At 38.7% G+C, this 20,555-nt stretch overlaps 1 pseudogene; it reads right to left on the minus strand.

The window, feature by feature from the left end:
* Positions 1-9,844: 9,844 nt before the first annotated feature.
* On the minus strand, positions 9,845-9,992 carry LOC119630382 (U1 spliceosomal RNA; annotated as a pseudogene).
* Between the last annotated feature and the right edge of the window lie 10,563 nt (positions 9,993-20,555).

Genomic DNA, 20,555 nt, shown 5'->3' on the forward strand with positions numbered 1-20,555 from the left:
CGTCCGATCCCCTCCGAGGTCAGAACCCGGATGAGGTAGGGGGGCTACCGCGGTCAACACTACAACCAGACGGCGCGGCTCACCCCAAGGACGCCCAGCCGACGGAGCCTTCGAGGCGAATCGAAGGCTCTGAAACGTCGGCCGTCTCGGTACGGCAGCCCGTCGGGCCGCCCAGACGGTGCCGCTGGTGTCCCGGAAAACCCCGCTGGACCAGAACCAGCCTGCCGGGTCGGGACGCGATACACCGTCGACCGGTCGCTCTATTCACTCCACGGCAGCGCGCTAGAGTGCTGGTAGCGCGCCGCGCGGCCTCACCCCTTCAGGTCGCCCCTTGACCTTCACCGGGGGGAGGCTGCCACCTACAGGGGCCGGGACGTACGGGCGTATTCCCGCCTCCGGCCCCCGGCTCGACGGCGACGGATCGGTGCGGAAAGGGAAGAGCTCTCCCTCTCTCGCTCCGCCGCCTCCTTCTGCGAGATGGTGGACTCGCAGAAGTCGAGCATCGCCTTCCAGGACGCGTCGCTGCCGAGCATCGTAGCCACGACGCGCGGCAGCGAGAGGTCCTCTCCAATGACCGCGACGAGGGCGGCGCGTTGCTCGTCGAATCCAGAGCAACGCGCCAGCGTGTGTTCCGCTGTGTCTTCCTCGTCGCGGTCCGCGCAGTGGTGGCACTGCGCCGTCGGTTCCCTTCCGGCTATCTTAAAGAGGTACCGGCCAAAACACCCATGGCCGGTCAACATCTGCGTCAGCCGGAAGGTGAGGCATCCGCGGTCGCGGCCCACCCAGTCCGCGAGGACCGGACGGACCGCCTCGACGGTACGGAGGCCGGCCGACGGGTCCGCCAAGCGGCGAGACCACGCCTCCAGCACGGACCGCCGAGATTGGAGCCTCCGCGCTCGAACTACTCCTTCGCCGGGGCGCCCTTCCCCCCTAGAGCGGAGGTCGCTACGCCACCGGTAATCGGCAGCGAGCGCCTCCGCCTCCAGGTCCCAGGGTGGCACCCCGGCGAGCAAGCACGCCGCCTCGAAGGAGACGGTGCGGTATCCTCGGATCGCCCTGACCGCGATCGCGCGCTGCGGATGTCGCAGCGCGGCGACGTTCTGGCGGGTCAGGGCGTGGCACCATACGGGCGCGCCGTATAGTGCCATCGACCGCACCACCCCCATGTAGAGGCGGCGCGCCACCTGATCGGGACCCCCGACGTTTGGAAGGAGCCGGCTCAAAGAGCCGGCCGTTGCCATCAGCCGAGGGCCCAACTTCTCAAAGTGAGCGCGGAAGTTCCACCGACCGTCCAGTTCGAGGCCGAGGTACCGAAGACCGGTCACCCCGACCCCGACGCGGACGCCTCCGATCACGAGGTGAACGAAAATAACCTGACACCCCCACTACGCCTACTATGTAGCTCGCGTTCAACACATTCACACGTTGCGCTGGTGTAGTGTTTGTGAATAAGCGCGCGGCGTAACGTCGCACTGCATGAGCATCATGAAAAGTCTGCCCATCTCTCTCTCACGCGGTCTAGCTTATGAGTGTGAATGGGACAGTTAATGTTTTGCTTATATTAATGTTTATAAATATAGCGTAGTCTTATTTTTATTATTGTTTTAATATTAAATTATTATTGTCTAATTGTAATTGCATAAGTTGATAAAAATGCTTTGCAAGAGCTTTACCGCGGCAGTCCCCGAGTGCCACACGTTTTTTTTTTTTTTGCTTACATGGATGGACGAGCTCACAGCCCACCTGGTGTTAAGTGGTTACTGGAGCCCATCGACATCTACAACGTAATTGCGCCACCCACTTTGAGACATAGGTTCTAAGATCTCAGTATAGTTACAACGGCTGCCCTACCGTTCAGACCGAAACGCATTACTGCTTCACGGCAGAAATAGGCTATTTGTCAAATGTATTGAAATTATATTACTATAGTTTATTTTATTGCAAAATACTAATCCTTCATCGTGGAGGTCATACGTGACAAGCTTCGTGCCAGATGAAAATTTCATAATGCTCCTTAGGACAACACTAAATATGTACGTATTTGTAATTGTACGTAGCTTGTACGTGTTTTAGCTTGATAATGCCAGTTCAATTAGTTCTTTAAAGCATTATCGTATTTACATCACACCTCGGTGCTTATTGCGATGACGGGGCAACTATTGGATTTATTTTATCTTTTACGGTATCAGGTTAAAAAACACTGTGGAATAGATCCCTTCAATTTATTGCTGGGGCTTTCATGGAATAACGATGCAACGTCCGGCAATAAATGCGTCTGTTAAGGCACACTCAAGTTTTCCTTTTGGTATTTTGTTTCACGGAAATAGGAAATGCTGTGGATGTTACAGCATGCTTTGAGTAGATTGGCTGGGTCCGACTTGTATTAATAACTGGACCTCAAAGATACCATTTCAATGCCTAGAAGTTGTTACTAGGGCTGTGAAAATTTCAGTTTAGAATTTCATTATGCTGCAAGCAATTTATCTGGCTTTAGAAGCACTCTTTGGCTTAACATGATGGTCACTTATGATTATCAAAAAGAATCCATTTTTAATCGCAAGTGACAATGCGGTTCAAAATCCTTTCTTTTTTGGCATTAAGCAATGCAAGGCATACCTTACCGTCTTCGTCACGCTGGCAATTATTACCGCGACAGAACTCATATTCCATAATTACTCATATTAAAATGTAGTAGTGAAAACAAAACTCTAATCAATAAACAAAAATGTCTGAATTTCAAAAATAGAATTACGTATGTATTAAAATAAAATTCATTTGAATTTAGAATTTATTGTCGGCCATAAATACATAAATTACGTTTCAAGTGGCCAGTATTGTAAAACGGAAACTTCATGGATAAAAAGACCTATCAGGATTTCTTATTTGTTACATTGATTTTTATTACACGATGAAAACCATTCGTTAGAATGAGTTCAGTAGGTACTAGTTAACATTTAAAGGAGACAACTTTTGGACCAACTGAACAAAAAATGAATCTACTTTGAATCTAGTTTAATTGGACAAATAAAACCTTATCTCGAATTGGTTACGAATGTTTTTCGCATAGCATTTTTATTTACTTTAGAAAGTTGCCTTCTTGTAGGGAAACGAAATTAATTCTTTCTTTCATTCTTGTTTCGAGCTACATCAGTAAAGTAGTCCCAGCGGCGAGTCAGTCAGACAGCTAACAAACAGATCCTATTTGTATGTTACGCTGAGAACGGAGCCGGCCACTTGTGACTAGATAAGAAAACATTCACGTATCCGGCATAATAAGAAACTTAGTTTCTCGTTGTATTTTGCTAGTTTTTTTATGCTTGAGCAGAACACGTAATTTTTAGGCAATGAAAAGCATCGCATAGTAAAAGATATTTACTGGCCACAATGCGTGGTATGAGCTAACATGGGTGGTTGGTTGGTCGACCAACATGGATGGTTGGTTGGCCAACATGAATCATTGTACATTTTGTTTGCTGCAAAGTTTTTTTTGTTTCTTTTATTGCGTTGGTCGACATTACAGTTCGAATGCTTGAGATTTAACATAGAATTCTCAATTGTCCAATGACTGTTTCGTATCTTCGTGTCTGTCTCGCCCTTCAAAATCGGCAAGCGTGATTGCTTTGCAGCAAAAATAGGCTGAATGTTCCAGAATTCGCTTACAGTACCACCAGTAATTACGCAAATTGCTCGGGAGTTATTTTAATATTGTTATGCAGGTACGAGTTACACTAGCTGTCGTCAGATAGCAAAATCAGTAATCAAAACAACTATAACTTCTCTCGAATGTTCTAGGAAATTGTAGACATAGTAGGAATAATTTACAAAAATGTGACATGGGTTACGTGAAGGAGTTCCATTCGAAGCGAAGCAAGGAATGGGATCACTTCAAGAAAGCGAATAACAAGTGAACTGCGATGGTGAAATCAACCTTAAGAATCTTAATTATTAAGTTGAGATTTAATTAATATATCAGTGAAGAGTTTCATTTATCCTAAGCCTCAGCTCGTGACAATATAATCGGTAATATACCGGTAGTAATCACAATTCCTCATCGAGTAATTTACTTAATTACTGGTGGTAAGTCGTTAAGTCGTCGTGGCCTAACGGATAAGACGTCCGGTGCATTCGTGTTGAGCGATGCATCGGTGTTCGAATCCCGCAGGCGGGTACCAATTTTTCTAATGAAATACGTACTCAACAAATGTTCACGATTGATTTCCACGGTGAAGGAATAACATCGTGTAATAAAAATGAAACCCGCAAAATTATAATTTGCGTAATTACTGGTGGTAGGACCTCTTGTGAGTCCGCACGGGTAGGTACCACCGCCCTGCCTATTTCTGCCGTGAAGCAGTAATGCGTTTCGGTTTGAAGGGTGGGGTAGCCGTTGTAACTATACTGAGACTTTAGAACTTGTATCTCAAGGTGGGTGGCGCGTCTACGTTGTAGATGTCTATGGGCTCCAGTAACCACTTAACATCAGGTGGGCTGTAAGCTCGTCCATCCATCTAAGCAATAAAAAAAAAAAAAAAAAAAAGGTAGCTTTAAAGTTAGGCAGAAATAGACAGGCACCTAGCAGTGCGGGCTTACAATACTAAAAGAATAGGAACTAGTAATAGAAATGGTCATCCATTAATGGTTAAGCCATTTTTGTAATAAAATTTTGTCTTATCTAGTGGTTCTTTGTTTTTAGGGACATAAGTACTCAAAACAAATCATAAAAACCTTACAGTGGTTATAGATTTGATGTTCTACCCGCTTTAGTTGAAATTAATATACGAATTCAACATGTTACATTTTTTCTTGTGTTACTACTTAATCAATACATTATCTGTGGATGATATAGATCTATCGATACGTAAAATTACGTATTGGCGGACGTGTTTTCTTATAAAAATCCGGAGTGAAACGAATCATTTACAATAATAGAAATTATCCTGTGTAGTACATAATAATATATAGTCTATAATTAATGTGGCGGTAGTCATCATAGAACACAAGATATTTGACAAATACCTGAATCTCGCTTACGACATTTTCAAGATAAGCTTGCATACATATACAAGTTCCGAACAACAAAATTCGGACCGACGGTCTAACGAGCAATATCACCCGCTCAATGGAAGATCTTCCCTTCGTCGTTTTCCCCAAAGTACTATTGTTATGTTCAATGAAATTTACTTCAAACCTGTTCAGCCATTTTTGCGTAGCTTATCGTAGAATTGGCGCTAAAATCAGATTAGTTGTCTTAAACCAAATTAAATTAAATAGCATATGTCTATGTTTCAAGAAAATGACAACAACTATTTGAGTCGTACAAGAGCAGAGGTGACAATATTGTTTGTTTAAAGCTAAATTAAAAGGCATGGAGGGTGCATGAGCGACATCGAAAGAATCGAAAACGTATTCAATCGGAACACGCTATCTACTTAGCCTGGCCATAAATACTGTTACAATTAAAAAAAAATTATATTACATTTGAATTTGGAATCTATCATTTTTATATGATTGCTCATTGTATTTTCTCAGATTGGCGCCAATACATTGTACAATACTATGCGATATTAAAATGGAGTGGGGTGATAAAGAGAACCGAATCGCTGTGATTGCATTACACAAAGTAGGTATGGAACCAAATGCAATTTTTAAAACTCTCCTTGGTATTAGTAAAATGTTTGTGTATCGGTCTACTAATAGGTGCAATGAGACCTCCTCTGTTTGTGACAGAGAAAGATCTGGCCGACCACGTAGTGTTCGTACGAAAAAGGTGGTCAAAGCAGTAAGGGAAAGAATTCGAAGAAATCCTGTCCGAAAGCAAAAGATTTTATCTCGGGAGATGAAGATACCACCTAGAACCATGTCGCGTATTTTAAAAGATGACTTAGGACTTGCAGCCTATAAGATGAAAGAAATATGTTTATTCATTTTGTATTTCGTTAATCTAGTAAATTATTGAATAAAGATTCAAGTTATTTTTTTTTTATTGCCTTTGTAGGCAGATGAACGAGCATACGGCCCACCTGATGGTAAGTGGTCACCGTCGCTCATGGACGTCAGCAATGCCAAGGGGCAGAGCCAAGCCACTGCCTACAAAGTTTTAAGATTTATCTGAATAAACTTTTTCTTTCACCCCGCTCGATCGTGAAAACACTTCAAATACATTATCCGTATCTATATAGCATATAATATAATATTATAAAGAGGAAAGATTTGTTTGTTTGTTTGTTTGTTTGTTTCGAATAGGCTCCGAAACTACTAGACCGATTTGAAAAATTCTTTTTCCATTAGAAGCCGACATTGTCCCTGATGAACATAGGCTACTTTTTTTATTTTATTTTTTATTTATTTTTTTGGTTTCATGTGTGTGTTTTAATGTTTCCGAAGCGAAGCGAGGGCGGGTCGCTAGTATAGCGTATTTCGATGTTTTTTCGTAGCAGCCGATCGAGAAACATAACTTTGGTATATGCCCTCGAGAAAGTAAAATTGAAGGGCTGTAACAGGGCGATGACTGATATTAAAGGCGTTACAGACTTCAGCCCGGCGCGCACACGCGTCTGGAAAATTCGATTGTGAAAAGAAAAAAAAAATCGCAGACGTTTCCGAGAAATTGAGATGTAAATAACTTAAAGCTAATGTGATACAGATGTGATTTTGAACGAAAACGGTTTTTTGGTAAAAAAAATCTTTTCTCGTTACAGCCTATGATTTTTCTTTAGATTTTTTTATTATTAAACGTTGAGCTGTAGACTGTACTGATCAGAATTACGTTTTCATGTCAATTTTCTATATCTATACTAATATTATAAAGAGGAAAGATTTGTTTGTTTGTTTGTTTCGAATAGGCTCCGAAACTACTGGACCGATTTGAAAAATTCTTTTTCCATTAGAAGCCGACATTGTCCCTGATGAACATAGGCTACTTTTTTTAATTTTTTTTTAATTTTATTTTTTTGGTTTCATGTGTGTGTTTTAATGTTTCCGAAGCGAAGCGAGGGCGGGTCGCTAGTAGAAAGATAAAGACATTTTGTTTCCGAACTATATAATTATTGATTTATTGGGGGTAAATGTATTTGCCTGTCGAAACCGATAAAATGTAATAAATTATCGAACACAATTGTTTTAATATAATATAGCTAACACTATAGAATACATTTTCGGCAAATATTTTAGTAAATTAGGTTTAGCTTACAGAAACACAAAATGTATCATCTATCTATCAAAGATTTTTAATACGCCTAGTGCTCATAATAAATAAAATATCATATTATTTATTAACATTGACAGTTATTTATAATTCACTTCGATAAAAAAACCATGAAGCTTTCATGCCATATATTTTCAAAAAATTTTTTTGTTTTTTCATGAACAAGTTATAAGAGTTGCTCCTATCTCTGAACTTATAAATATTAAAATGATGGCTTTGTATGTTTATTTAATTACGTTTATGAAAACAGTGACAATGATTGAGTAACCGGAATACAAATGCGTTTTTTTTACAAAGATTCAGGCTGCTTAAAAGTGAAATATCTTCCAAAAGGTTCTGTAGATTAGCCCAAATTGGATTTTAATGTGTACTAAAAAAAAAAAAGATATGTTTCAATAAATTTTACGTGTCGTTTATCTGAGTTGAAGCGTTCTATAGGTGATCTTCAGAGATGGGTCCTAGAACACCACTAATATAGCGATACAGGTGATGCCGAACTCGTTTTAGTAAATTGTAGATTTTGTATAATATTCTAGTATATTCAGTCGGCATCAGTACGCCATTTCGAGGAAACGGCGGGACACGAAAACCCTCTCGTCATGGCTGCCGTTAAATACATACCCGATCCTGTGGACCGAATCGTAAACAGTCGACGTCGCCCAAAACACGTCATTTCGGATCCTCCCGAACCACTATCGGTGCTTTTAGGTACCTCAAGCACAAGTTAGCGTTCTCGTCGAATCCGTCGCTTGCTACCAAGGGTTCGGCGAGTAAATTAACCCACAGACACTGAGTCTCTCGTCGGGTCTTCTCAGTGGGTCGCGTTACCGATCCGGTGGCAGATTCTGCGAATCAATGCTCTTGCTAAAGTTAGTGCTAGCAACGTCGTCAAGTTAGAGACCCGTAAGCTCACCTATTCGCTCAGTTACGCTGGCATAGCTAATCAGGTCTCCCAGCCTACCACCTCTCCAGGTCTACCAGCTTAGGTAGAAAAAATCAATAATATTCCGTCAACGTTGTCATGATGTGAGGCCTATTTCCGCGAATCCTGCGTATTTTAGATTATTGTTCTTCTAACGCAATATAGTTTTATTATTATTTTACAAATCATTTGACGTATGCTTTCAAGTCACGTTCCATAAACGCATTGTGGCCGAGAACAATTGTAGCATATTTGCACGTTGTTTCATATTGAATGCGACCCCAGCTTACTGTAGCTGATACTACTTTATCTCTCTATCTTGTGTCTACTCTGTTGTCTCAGATATTTCTCTATCTGAGTCCCTACTTTCTTAACTTCTTCATACTTGTTGAACGTCAAAAAGAACTACCGCCAATTCACAAAAACTAGCCTCCGTCCTGAGAAGAGCTAGCAAGAAACTCAGCGGGCATGTCTTTTTTTTAATATTAGATTATTCTTTTTTTAGATATTAGGTTTTTCTAAATACTCATTTTTACAAGAGGTATTTTAACGTAACAATTATTGTAGTATTGAAATAAATTGTAATTTCTAATACTCTTCCATATATCAACTCTTGATAACGCGATATAAGTTCTTTGATGTAATCTCTTGGACGTCGCTGGGTCGGTCATCAGCTAGTCGATTATTTCAATCGCTTTCTATCATGTTTTACGATAAAGTGTTCATCGCCTTACATCAGGCCATTACAAATCGGATGCGATGTTGCAATAGGCCACGAATTCAGAGCGACGCATTTATATTTTTAGACGAGAAAATTCGGTAGGCTTAAAATGGATCATCAGCTCTTGAAGAAGGAAGCTGTTTTTTTTTAACGTATGTAGTGTATACATTGTAACAGTTTCTTTTGTGATTTTAATTTATCAGGAGACGAGTCAAAGACACACCTGATGGTAGTTCTTTTAGGTCGCTCGTAAATAGCAGTATTGCTAACAGCACAGCCAAGCAACAACCAGTCGTTGATGACTCTCTTCATACCTTGTTTGTAGAAGAAAATCATTATTTTTATTTTTCATATCTCGTGTATTACAAAGTCCGATAGCACAATGACATGGCAAAAATGATTACTATAATTTTTTTCTTTAATCCTACCAATGCTGATAGCCTTGAGAGGCTATATCAGCTTCACCCTAGCGTGTATTTGAGCTCACGGGGCTCAAACCGGAGTGGTGCTAACACTGGCCTTAGCAAGAGCAGTGCTTCGCAGAATCTACCACCGGATCGGTAACGCGACCCACTGAGAAGATCCGGCGAGCAACTCAGTGGGCAACTCTCTCTGTTGTTCTTTTACAGATATGCCGCTCTTCAAACCCGATTACATCATTAGTACATAACAGAAATGCGCTCGATTATGTCACAAAACTACCCATCAGTGCAGTAAAATGTCTTTTTAGCCTGTTTTATTCAAAGAAATATCCTAATTAATGATGAAAATAGTTAATTGATGAAGCTGAAGTCAACTTCTTTTCGCCCATCAATTATATTTATTTGTTGTGGTTAATTAATTACGTAATTAACGGTCGTTCGTCGACGCCTGAAAATACTCTATTTGAGTTCGAAATAATGAGAAAAAAGATGTGTGGTGTCGTGGGACACCGGATAGGAACGAAGTTGCTTGTTACAAAAATATTAATTTTAGGTTCTATTCGAGGTTTAAAGAAAATAATTATTCGGGTATAAATTTTTTATTAGGATTTTTTTATTGATAAAAATTATCGCAAGGTTCAACAACTCCGCAGTGTAATGGAGCAGCCTCGCCCTGGGGGAACCGCTTGCATGATCACGGTATCCCCTACACCAGGTAAGTATGATTTAGCAAGAGAAATAAGAGATCGTGTAACATCGCGTCACCGCGATTCAGGAATTGTTGAATTTATGTGCAGTGAAATCTGTTGATAACAAACTAAATAGAAAAAATCTTACGCTACGGACGTTTTTTCCCGGTTAGGGTACCACTCCGCATCGTCCCATAAGGAACTTCGTTCCAAAAATATTTAGTAAAATTAATTTGTAGATATTATCACGTTTGTAATTACCTTATTGAGAAGCGATTTTCACTAGTCAGATGCCGGTGCCGATAGGTGCATTAGCGTAAATACAATTATATTATTACAGAGAGACAACCAATCATACCCCTCATCTTCTCAACAGACACCGCCTCATATTATTATATATTTTCCTTGTCCCTTTGAAGTTAAAACAATAATCTCTAACTCAATTATACCGACACTGAGACGTTAATGTACTCATGATTATTTATTTATGTTTTATAGGAAATTGAGTGATTATTTAGGTTTACGAGAAAATTTTTAGTCAGCTTTTTTCTTTATCCTACCTATGCTGTTAGCCTTGAGAAGCTATTTCAGCTTCTCCTTGACGTGTAGGTGAGCTCACGGGGGGCTCAAGCCGGAGTGTTGCTAACACTGGCCCTGGCAAGAGCAGTGCTTCGCAGAATCTACCACCGGATCGGAAACGCGATCCACTGAGAAGATCCGGTCAGAAACTTAGTGGGCTGTGTCTATGGGTTAATTTATTCGTCGAGCCCTTCGTTGCAAGCGACGGGTCCAGCGAGTTCGGTGACCGGTGCTTGAGGTAGCATTTTGCCCGTATTTGTATACACTGAAGTGTACAGGCTAATTGTGACTTCGAAATCATACCTCAAAATGTATGATTACTTTGTCGCAACGCATTAAACTAGTTTTTTTCATTTGAGATGCCACGTATTCTAAATCTAACACTACGGGATGAAGTTATTTTTGATTATTCTCAATTCTGAAGATCTAATTCTGAGCTAAAGCTTGTCAAGATTAATGAACTTTGATCTCACAAGCCGATCTTAATACGAAAACCTTTTACTTTTATGTGTTCGGTTAGTGAGTACATTTATCGTGAAAAGTGTCACTAATAATACTTTAATTCTAAACATTTTATTTTAAACTATTAATAATTAAATATCAATCATTTTCTTCTTAATAAATAGTACAATAGTTTTATAAAATTCGTCTTCTTCTTCTTCGAGTGACACTCCATTATATCATTCAGCTCCTTGACCCCAAGTAACAGAGTGCCAGCAGAATAAATGTACTGTCTAGTTTGACGAAACTGCCTCAACCTGCCTATTTCTACCTTCCGCTAGACAAGTACGTTGGTAATCTTCATATGCTTGAAATTATCCAGTATTGAAAATACGCATTTAAGGTATTTACCCATTTTCAGTTTCCAGTCGCTTGACTAAGTCCTTGGCAGTGGCGATGATTATCAGCGAAAATGTTCATTTTACATTAGATAGACCTTATGTTAATCTGCCACCTAAGGCAATAAGATATCTCACTGCCGCAATGAACACGTTAAAATTAAAGTTTTTCATGTATAGAATAATTATAAATCCCAAGCATGCGGTGTTACTGTAAGGTAAAATTTTACGCATGCTTATCTTTGTCTGTTCCATAAAAGATTGTTCACATTTAAAAATTCCTTGATACACGTGCGAAAATATTTACTTGACGTAAACAAGACGAGAGATACTGCGCCACCGTTGTCTGCGATTGTACTGCAGGTCAGATTTCCCCGTGGAGCAAGTTGTTCTAGCCATCGCGTTGTGCACTTCATTGGTGTCTATCTACATATAAACCGCTCTTTATTTTCCTAGACTTCGATCGTGCAGAATGAATTGAGTCTGGGTTTCGCTGCCTTTGTACTGCAAATTTAAGTATTTTTGACTGAATACCTGTTTCGTTGCAGCTTAGTTGTTTCAAACGTGCTTTGAATTTTCTTTTGTGATTTCAAAAGCTTTGAACAAAAGCAATGAAAAAATTGTGCATTTAAACAATTTTTTAGTTATAGACACGTTTTAAATTTCTATTTTTCGTTTGTTTCACTTATTTATAAATTAATTTGCTGATGTCTGCGTGATCCGCCGTAAAGTCTCTTATTCATGGCAGTTCATTGACTGGATGGATCATCCAACCTTTTCCGGGCTTATCTATAATTTCATCCACCCAATTATTTTGTTAACCAATTATAATTATTTATTTTTATTGCCCGTGTAGGCAGACGAGCATACGGCCCACCTTGTGGTGAGTGGTTATCGTCGACCATGGACTTCAGCAATACCTGGGACAGAGCCAAGCCGCTGCCTACCATTGAGTACTTTCCACAAGCCTTCTTTAAAGTAAAATAAAAATATAAACAATAAAACATTTAACTTCTGTAATAATTCTGTTAATAAGAAAACAACACTCAAAACCCTTAATATGTCTATGTTAATTAATATTTTAAACAATTTTATTATGCTATGTAGGATTGAGTTTTTCTCTTCACTGAATGACATGTGAGTGAGATTGTCTAAGAAAAATCTTTTTAAAACTAAAGAGATTTTTCTTTACAAATATTTGTACAAAACTTCATGAGATTAATTACCAGGCTTTATTCTATCTGTCGATAAATAGCTTCTACGTCACTCCCCTCAGAGAACGGAAGCCATGTCAGTAAGCGTGGTCCTTGCTGAGATTATCTTTACCATTTCTGTTTGAGTTTTGCGGTGACTCGACCGTTGCTCTAGGAAACTTGTATCGATCCAAAGGCAATTGCGATCGCGCTGTATATTGCCACATAGTTATGTTTTCCAGTTTAAAGCTTAGACAGTTGTTATAAAACTCAATTAGGATTTCGACCTCAAGTCACCTTGAGACATCGTGAGGTCTGTGCGCGGACACACTAGTAGGTACTTCTCTTCCTCGCGTCGTTTCCTAACTGCTGAGGGTCGTGACCATCATTTTTGGACAGGATTTTATTTTTTGTAATGTCTCTTCAGGGTTTCCGATCATTGACCGCGTGAAGGACTATAGGGCTAAATAATAGGTACACCGGAGTCATATTTCGTTTACCTTTCTAAATCATAAAATAAATGCAAGTTGTCATATTACATTAAGCTTTGTATGCATACTACGATGTGTATATTTTAGCCTATTTCGTCGGTATATTTATGAAAATCTGTAATCAGATTTATGTTGTATATATAGTTTATCATAAAATAAAGCTAATAATAAATATGTCGGTGTTTTTAAAAACGAAACGAATGTACAAAGACCTTGATTAATGGTTTCATTTTGGAACCGCCAAATTTCTCAACCTATTGAATTTAATATGAATCACAAAGCAGAGCGTACATTTAAACATGAAATACCAGAATTCAGGCACAAACTTATAAATGCACGTAACAATATGCTCAATCAAGACTCGGGCGTACAAAAGCCTTTGTGGGAACGGTTTGCGTGAAAAAATTTAGAGCATTCAGACCGGACAATGGTCCACATGTGAGTATGCGATTTGTTTATACTCGCCTCCCTATGAACAATGTACAGAGGTATCGGTATTACGAGTTTTTGTATATCAATTATTTCAATGTCAATACAACAATAGCGCTATAGCCGATAAAAGTTGACTTATTGAATCTAACTGAATGTTAAGCTAAGAGAACACGCAACTTAAATAGCGTACTGAATTCCAGGAAAACCGTTTTGAATTATCCGTGGTCTCGGCGGTGAAATACCCGATATATTTATTTCATTCAATCTTGAATCTTATGGAATCAGAAATAATGACAATATCAAAACCGTAAAAGTAATTTTGTTTATGTGCGCGACTGCTGAAAATTAACGGAAATCCTACAGTACTCATGAACTAGTAGTAGGTACGTAGTCAACATGTATTCACAAATGCATTGCACGATGAAATAATAACTAATATCGTGCAACAAAATAAAAAAACAAAGTTTTCAAAGTAATTACCAATTCAAAATAATTACCACGCTAGTCTATTAGTAATGTATTACCTAGCGTATGCTGGAATAATACTTAGAACCGTATTATGAACCTATTATGTAGATATCACCATTTTTTCTTGCATGTCTCTATCGCCAAGAACAACTCTGAGACAATGAAAATTAAGAGCGTATTTATTCAAATCAGCCACTGCCCCGGAATCCATACCAACAGTCATCGGTGGTCGATTTCAAGTGAACTAGCTTGTTGTGTGGAAAACGTGCCCTCTAATTGTAGGATTAGCAATATCGGTTTGGATAGAAGTATGTCTCGTATAGATGCTCATTAAGATCTTCTTCTTCTCAGTCGTATACTCCTAGCAGAGTGGTCGTGGTTATTTATGCCCTTATTGTTTGGTTGCGGCTTTTGCGAGGCTTCTTCATCTCTCTCTATTTGTGGCGGTACGTGTACATTCAGTATGGGAACACTTAGTAGATGACTTAATCAAGTCTGTCCACTCTTATTAAGATAACCCGTTATTATTATTACGTAGAGCGACCAGGTTGAGGTCCGATAACCGTATACCCGGTCAGGTCATGTATTCCTTAAATGCATAAGACCTAGACGCCCTTGAGGCGGAGGTGTTAATTTAATTAGGTTACCACTATCTGCTCTTGTGCGTTACGTACTCTCTCTCTGCTTAATGTCTTTTGATACAAATACTATATACGGTTTCGGATAAAGTCACTTATGTAATACATTCTCTCTCTTCGATCGGTCCCTCATTGCTGAGGATTGACACTCCGTCCGATTCCGTCAACTAGCTGTCTTCATCGATCCCGTTCTGTAGCTTGGTGGAGTGCGTCGTTGACGGGTATTTTCAGTTCCTCCGTTATTAATTGGTCCGACAATCGTTTGGGGCCTTTTCCCCTCGGTTTTACTGGTCACCATATGACGTTTCAAATTGCTGGTATCCCTGCGTGCAACATGACCAAAATACCGCAATATTCTTTGTAGGCGTTAAATACACTATTAGGCTCCAAAATAGTTTGGATCGAAACAGACTTTCCCGGAATGTATTTGAAATCAAGTTTTACCTCAACTTTTTAAATGCATTAACACATTCTACCGAACATGCTCTTGCCGGTGTCCGAATACTTTTTGTGCGTTGGTCACACGAAGTTATTGTGCCCGTAAATTGATTTATTGAATAAAGTCATTAGTCTTTTGTTGCTTGTTAAAGCATTTTATTAAGGCCGTCATTATTGTTGGAAATTTCGCAATTAAATTCCATGAATTGGTCCTTTTTTGTATAGGCTCTCGTTTGGGCCCATTCGTGCGGGTCTGGTCTATTCATTTCGTTCTCACAGAGCGAAGGCTTTGAATTCTAGGGTCAAAGGAATAACGAAATTTTATTTATCTTTATGTGGCCATTCTAAAAACAAAACTTTTAAATGATTATCATCCTTTATCGATTAAAAACGAATTTTTACTGGTGGTAGGACCTCTTGTGAGTCCGCACGGGTAGGTACCACCGCCCTGCCTATTTCTGCCGTGAAGCAGTAATGCGTTTCGGTTTGAAGGGTAGGGCAGACGTTTAACTATACTCGAGACCTTAGAACTTATATCTCAAGGTGGGTGGCGCATTTACGTTGTGGATGTCTATGGGCTCCAGTAACCACTTAACATCAGGTGGGCTGTGAGCTCGTTCACCCATCTAAGCAATAAAAAAAAAAAACATTAAATTGAGAAAAATGCGTGCGCAGTTTTAATTTACCATTATATTCGCTTCCCACGATTAAGTTACTTATACATTGCAGATTTAATAATAAATACATTAATTAAATCAATAAATAAAAAAACATTACACACACTACCATGTATTTGACACAACACATATATCTTCGTTTATTGTCAAACTTTTGTTATTGTTTAATTCTGTGGTCATATAGAGAATAGATTAATATTGTTTGTCTTTAATATTATTTGTCTATTCCTAGTGAAGTCTTGGCGAAATCTGTGATTCAAGAAGTATACTCGTAATAAATAATCTTTGACAACTTATAATTATTTATTTTTATTGCCCGTGTAGGCAGACGAGCATACGGCCCACCTTGTGGTGAGTGGTTATCGTCGACCATGGACTTCAGCAATACCTGGGACAGAGCCAAGCCGCTGCCTACCATTGAGTACTTTCCACAAGCCTTCTTTAAAGTAAAATAAAAATATAAACAATAAAACATTTAACTTCTGTAATAATTCTGTTAATAAGAAAACAACACTCAAAACCCTTAATATGTCTATGTTAATTAATATTTTAAACAATTTTATTATGCTATGTAGGATTGAGTTTTTCTCTTCACTGAATGACATGTGAGTGAGATTGTCTAAGAAAAATCTTTTTAAAACTAAAGAGATTTTTCTTTACAAATATTTGTACAAAACTTCATGAGATTAATTACCAGGCTTTATTCTATCTGTCGATAAATAGCTTCTACGTCACTCCCCTCAGAGAACGGAAGCCATGTCAGTAAGCGTGGTCCTTGCTGAGATTATCTTTACCATTTCTGTTTGAGTTTTGCGGTGACTCGACCGTTGCTCTAGGAAACTTGTATCGATCCAAAGGCAATTGCGATCGCGCTGTATATTGCCACATAGTTATGTTTTCCAGTTTAAAGCTTAGACAGTTGTTATAAAACTCAATTAGGATTTCGACCTCAAGTCACCTTGAGACATCGTGAGGTCTGTGCGCGGACACACTAGTAGGTACTTCTCTTCCTCGCGTCGTTTCCTAACTGCTGAGGGTCGTGACCATCATTTTTGGACAGGATTTTATTTTTTGTAATGTCTCTTCAGGGTTTCCGATCATTGACCGCGTGAAGGACTATAGGGCTAAATAATAGGTACACCGGAGTCATATTTCGTTTACCTTTCTAAATCATAAAATAAATGCAAGTTGTTATATTACATTAAGCTTTGTATGCATACTACGATGTGTATATTTTAGCCTATTTCGTCGGTATATTTATGAAAATCTGTAATCAGATTTATGTTGTATATATAGTTTATCATAAAATAAAGCTAATAATAAATATGTCGGTGTTTTTAAAAACGAAACGAATGTACAAAGACCTTGATTAATGGTTTCATTTTGGAACCGCCAAATTTCTCAACCTATTGAATTTAATATGAATCACAAAGCAGAGCGTACATTTAAACATGAAATACCAGAATTCAGGCACAAACTTATAAATGCACGTAACAATATGCTCAATCAAGACTCGGGCGTACAAAAGCCTTTGTGGGAACGGTTTGCGTGAAAAAATTTAGAGCATTCAGACCGGACAATGGTCCACATGTGAGTATGCGATTTGTTTATACTCGCCTCCCTATGAACAATGTACAGAGGTATCGGTATTACGAGTTTTTGTATATCAATTATTTCAATGTCAATACAACAATAGCGCTATAGCCGATAAAAGTTGACTTATTGAATCTAACTGAATGTTAAGCTAAGAGAACACGCAACTTAAATAGCGTACTGAATTCCAGGAAAACCGTTTTGAATTATCCGTGGTCTCGGCGGTGAAATACCCGATATATTTATTTCATTCAATCTTGAATCTTATGGAATCAGAAATAATGACAATATCAAAACCGTAAAAGTAATTTTGTTTATGTGCGCGACTGCTGAAAATTAACGGAAATCCTACAGTACTCATGAACTAGTAGTAGGTACGTAGTCAACATGTATTCACAAATGCATTGCACGATGAAATAATAACTAATATCGTGCAACAAAATAAAAAAACAAAGTTTTCAAAGTAATTACCAATTCAAAATAATTACCACGCTAGTCTATTAGTAATGTATTACCTAGCGTATGCTGGAATAATACTTAGAACCGTATTATGAACCTATTATGTAGATATCACCATTTTTTCTTGCATGTCTCTATCGCCAAGAACAACTCTGAGACAATGAAAATTAAGAGCGTATTTATTCAAATCAGCCACTGCCCCGGAATCCATACCAACAGTCATCGGTGGTCGATTTCAAGTGAACTAGCTTGTTGTGTGGAAAACGTGCCCTCTAATTGTAGGATTAGCAATATCGGTTTGGATAGAAGTATGTCTCGTATAGATGCTCATTAAGATCTTCTTCTTCTCAGTCGTATACTCCTAGCAGAGTGGTCGTGGTTATTTATGCCCTTATTGTTTGGTTGCGGCTTTTGCGAGGCTTCTTCATCTCTCTCTATTTGTGGCGGTACGTGTACATTCAGTATGGGAACACTTAGTAGATGACTTAATCAAGTCTGTCCACTCTTATTAAGATAACCCGTTATTATTATTACGTAGAGCGACCAGGTTGAGGTCCGATAACCGTATACCCGGTCAGGTCATGTATTCCTTAAATGCATAAGACCTAGACGCCCTTGAGGCGGAGGTGTTAATTTAATTAGGTTACCACTATCTGCTCTTGTGCGTTACGTACTCTCTCTCTGCTTAATGTCTTTTGATACAAATACTATATACGGTTTCGGATAAAGTCACTTATGTAATACATTCTCTCTCTTCGATCGGTCCCTCATTGCTGAGGATTGACACTCCGTCCGATTCCGTCAACTAGCTGTCTTCATCGATCCCGTTCTGTAGCTTGGTGGAGTGCGTCGTTGACGGGTATTTTCAGTTCCTCCGTTATTAATTGGTCCGACAATCGTTTGGGGCCTTTTCCCCTCGGTTTTACTGGTCACCATATGACGTTTCAAATTGCTGGTATCCCTGCGTGCAACATGACCAAAATACCGCAATATTCTTTGTAGGCGTTAAATACACTATTAGGCTCCAAAATAGTTTGGATCGAAACAGACTTTCCCGGAATGTATTTGAAATCAAGTTTTACCTCAACTTTTTAAATGCATTAACACATTCTACCGAACATGCTCTTGCCGGTGTCCGAATACTTTTTGTGCGTTGGTCACACGAAGTTATTGTGCCCGTAAATTGATTTATTGAATAAAGTCATTAGTCTTTTGTTGCTTGTTAAAGCATTTTATTAAGGCCGTCATTATTGTTGGAAATTTCGCAATTAAATTCCATGAATTGGTCCTTTTTTGTATAGGCTCTCGTTTGGGCCCATTCGTGCGGGTCTGGTCTATTCATTTCGTTCTCACAGAGCGAAGGCTTTGAATTCTAGGGTCAAAGGAATAACGAAATTTTATTTATCTTTATGTGGCCATTCTAAAAACAAAACTTTTAAATGATTATCATCCTTTATCGATTAAAAACGAATTTTTACTGGTGGTAGGACCTCTTGTGAGTCCGCACGGGTAGGTACCACCGCCCTGCCTATTTCTGCCGTGAAGCAGTAATGCGTTTCGGTTTGAAGGGTAGGGCAGACGTTTAACTATACTCGAGACCTTAGAACTTATATCTCAAGGTGGGTGGCGCATTTACGTTGTGGATGTCTATGGGCTCCAGTAACCACTTAACATCAGGTGGGCTGTGAGCTCGTTCACCCATCTAAGCAATAAAAAAAAAAAACATTAAATTGAGAAAAATGCGTGCGCAGTTTTAATTTACCATTATATTCGCTTCCCACGATTAAGTTACTTATACATTGCAGATTTAATAATAAATACATTAATTAAATCAATAAATAAAAAAACATTACACACACTACCATGTATTTGACACAACACATATATCTTCGTTTATTGTCAAACTTTTGTTATTGTTTAATTCTGTGGTCATATAGAGAATAGATTAATATTGTTTGTCTTTAATATTATTTGTCTATTCCTAGTGAAGTCTTGGCGAAATCTGTGATTCAAGAAGTATACTCGTAATAAATAATCTTTGACAACAGAACCAATAATAATGTTCAAATTTATAATTTCAATTAATTATAGTCGCATTTCGACTATTGGAGGATATTATAAATATTCCACGACATACTTATATTACGTACAAAAGGAAATAAAAAAAACCTAGTACATAATATTTTTATTGCCTTTGTAGGCAAGAATCGAGTATGCATAATGTCAGAGGTACAGCCAAGTCGCTACCAACTTCTCAGTACTCTTCATGTCATTCATTCAGAGTTTTGCGTATATCAGACAAGAAATCAATACATCTGCCAATCAATGTATTTTGTCATATGAATGAAAAGAAATCAATGCATCTGTCAATCAATTTATTTTGTCTTATGAATGAAATGAAATCAATGCATCTGTCAATCAATTTATTTTGGCATATGAATGAAATGAAATCAATACATCTGTCAATCAATTTATTTTGTAATATGAATGAAATGAAATCAACACATATGTCAATCAATATATTTTGTCATATGAATGAAATGAAATCAATACATCTGTCAATCAATTTATTTTGTCATATGAATGAAATGAAATCAATACATCTGCCAAATTAACAACATCTAAGCAACGATTAAATTCGCCGCTGAACACATTACTATGGTTATTGCAATATGCCCAATCCTTCACTAAATCAGACCTGAACGTATATATACGTAGTTTGTGTGTAGCGATGTTTAATGAACGATGTCTGGTCCGAAACACGATATCCTCTTCCTATCAATATTTATC

The sequence above is a fragment of the Bombyx mori genome, chromosome 23, assembly GCF_030269925.1.
Source record: "Bombyx mori chromosome 23, ASM3026992v2".
NCBI classification, from domain to species: Eukaryota; Metazoa; Arthropoda; class Insecta; order Lepidoptera; family Bombycidae; genus Bombyx; species Bombyx mori.